This window comes from Moschus berezovskii, chromosome 18 (assembly GCF_049115385.1).
Source record: "Moschus berezovskii isolate FMDL1 chromosome 18, NW_MosBer_1.0, whole genome shotgun sequence".
Taxonomy (NCBI): Eukaryota; Metazoa; Chordata; class Mammalia; order Artiodactyla; family Moschidae; genus Moschus; species Moschus berezovskii.
Genome location: NC_142477.1, coordinates 51503267 through 51506756, shown reverse-complemented (window position 1 = coordinate 51506756; position 3490 = coordinate 51503267).

Sequence of the window (3490 nt, the reverse complement as noted above, 5' to 3'; positions counted from 1 at the left end):
TGGATGGTGAAAACTCTGCCTGCAATACAGTGAGATCTGGGTTCGGTCCTCTGGAGGAGGAAATGGCAACCCACTCCAGTATTCTTTCCTTGAGAATTCCATGGACAGAGGAGCCTGGCGGACTACAGTACATGGGGTTGCAAAGAGTCAGACACCACTGAATGACTAACACTTTCACTTTTCAAGATGGGGAATAGCCCATTTTACTGCTGTTTTAACATTAGATTGTAGCCCACAGAGTCTAGTAAAAACTAACTGAGCTTCTCTTAAAACCGATTTTCTCAGTGGAGGTTTCAAGTGATTTCTGTAGACTTAAACCTGGGTCCCGTATGTTCTTTGAGGAGACAAACCTTTTTGAGTTGATGCTCTTATTAAACTTTGTGTATTTCAAGCAGGTGCCTCTCATTCTAAAGAACTGTGGCTAGAGTAAAGAATGATTTTGAAATAACCATTTTTAACTCTTCCTTCCTGGCTGCCTTACTTACCAGATGGCTTAAAGGTATTGCTGTGTCATTGTTGTGCATTCACTCAGCGAGACTCTGACCTTCGATTTACCTCAAAGCACTCAAGCGAGAGGAAGTAGTTAAGTAGGAGTGAGAGCAAACAAATAGGCCCACATGCCTTATATGTTTATTATAATCACCTGCTTAAATGGAGGCACTGTTAATGCAACTAGGAATTCTTTCTGTATTAATGAAAAAGATATTTCTGATGATATCTAATAGCAAAAGTAATTCTGGCAAGGAATTACGGTGGCTGCCTTAGGCAGACAAACTGAGTGTCTAGAGTAAAGGAGGGAGGAGGAGGGAAACATATTTCCCTGAACACACTTTTGGACTTTGTGCAATGTTTGTGTATTATCTATTCAAAACTAGAAAATACAAAAGAGGTAGCTATAAATAAAGTCAAAGAGAAGGGAAAGGACAGAGTAATTCTGCCTGATTACTTTTGACTAAAAAGGAAACATGAGCGTACCGGTTTTTAGGAGAATTTTATTTGTTGTTCTTATTGTGGTTTGGCTTCTGACGTGTTTGCAACTTTTCAGAACTTAAGGTAAACCTCTGGGTGGATACTTGGATGAACTTTTCTGCAGATACAATTTAAGGCAAGAGCTTGGCTTTTGCTCACATGCAACATCAAGACATATGCCATTTTGAATCTCAGGTTTCAGTGGACATTTATCATAGAGTCAAAGAGGAAGATATCTTTCTTCCCCTTTTTACCAATAAGAAAGCTAGTGCTGAGGGGCCACACCAAGAAACATTCAAGGTTACAGAGGCCTGGAAGAGCTGTGTGTGTGCCATGTTGGGACTCTTTGCCCTATATAGTTGTATGTGGTGATTTACTCCAATAGGAGCTATTTGGTGAATGCAGGCATACTTAAAGGCAGAATTTGTTGTCAGTGTCAGGGAAGTCCAAAGATTATATGTGATAAAGTGTTTTAAGTTAATAAAAAGTCATAATGAGATAGTGGAACAACGTAAAATGTAGTCTATCTTCATTTTACCACTGGGGTGCAAATTTACATGGGAATGGCACTAGTGGTAAAGAATCCACCTACCAGTGCAGGAGATGTAAGAGATGTGTTGTTTGATCCCTGGATCGGGAACATCCCCTGGAGAAGGAATGGTTCTTGCCTGAGAAATTCCATAGACAAAGGAGCTTGGCAGACTACAGTTCATGGTGTCACAAGCATCGGTCATGACTTAATGACTAAACCACCAAACCAGTTTATATATCCCTACTTAGGAAGAAAACCAAGTCCCCAAAAGAATCTTAGAGTTGGGCTTTTAAATTTTATTTTTTGAATTTCAGTTAGCCCATCAACCATCTCCTCAGTACTTCCAAACTGATGTGCTTAAACTCAATTTCACATTCTAACATGTTGGTTGAAATTCACCTTGAAAATTATAGTATATTGTTGGAGGAAGGCTGTTAGTATGCTGTTGGAGGAGATCTGAAGAGGAAAGGTGGCAGTGGAGTGCAAGGTCTAGGAAGGGAGTGTGCCTCCATCAGCGCTTCTTCCTTTCTGGATCCCCCACTCTCTTTTGGTGACAGATAGCCTCAGTGGATGTCTGCATTCTCAAACATCCATGAGTTTTGGCTTGCAGATTCTCTTTCCCACAAAGCTTGTGGAATTTTTCTTTCTTGCCAGGTCATAGAAAAAAGATGTATATCATATGTTATTTCTTTTTCCCAGAAGAAACTAGTAGCATACACAGTAGGCAAGCCTTAAATGAAGTAGTAGTAGCAGTGTTAGTCACTAGTCAAGTCTGACTCTTTGCGACCTCACGGATTGTAGCCTGCCAGGGTCCTCCGTCCATGGGATTCTCCAGGCAAGAATACTGGAGTGGGTTGCCATTCCCTTCTCCAGAGGATCTTCCTGACCCAGGGATTGAACCATGGTCTCCTGTGTTGCAGGCAGATTCTTTACCATCTGAACTACAAGGAAGTCCTACTAAACAAAGAGCTATATCATTTAAAATGGAAGGATACCACATAGTCACGTTGAGCTTTCTTTTGTGATCCAAGTCATATTCTGTTGATGTTGTCTTTCATATGAATGCTAGGAAAGGAATTTAAGGAAGGAAGAAGGCTAAAATGTCCTCGCACTTTTGTAAAAATGACTCAAATAAACTGTTAAAAAATAGAGACATCATTTGAACATTTGATATTATGGAGTTGTCATTAATTGTTTTTGTTGGCATAATGATATCATGGCTAATTTTAAAGTATGATTATTAGAGATATATGCTGAAATATTTGTGGATGAAATAATGTGATATTTGAGATTTGCTTTGAAATAATGTGGAAGGGAGAAGTAGATGGGTGTATGATGAGCTAAGATTTAATCAGTGATTGATACTTGTTGAAGCTGACTCCTGGGTATATGAGAGTTCATTATTAATTCTGTCTACTTTTGTTAACATTTAAAACTTTCTGTAATAAAAAACTAAAAAAATAAAGTCAGAGTTTTAAAATGCTCATAGATAACACGTGATTTTCTTCTCCCTGCTATGCTATCAATTCAGGTCTTGGACCCAAACAGAGAGAGGAACAAGACCAGGCTGGTTATTAGAGGGTGTAATTGTGTGATTTGTGTGTGTGTGTGTAGCCATGTGTTTAGTTATATGAGTATATAGATCATTGATTAAGTGAAAAATTTAAAATATATATCACAGCTTGACAGTGTATATGCACTGTTTTTAGATTAATGTATTGAATTACACTTCTTGTTCCTTTTATTGGTTATGTGCAGTAGCTATATAATAGTACTTGAGATGTGAAATTATCTTTAATTCTCATTTACTTGCTGTTTCATCAGCAGATTTGCAGATAAACATCACTACTTACATTTAATCACAGAAAAAAGTTTTAAGAAAGATGAATAACTTTTCTAACATTCATTGAGTTAGTAGCATAAGCAGAAAATGAGACCCTGTTAGTGATATTTTTAGCCTTCAGTTTACCAGTCTTCATGTTATCCTAA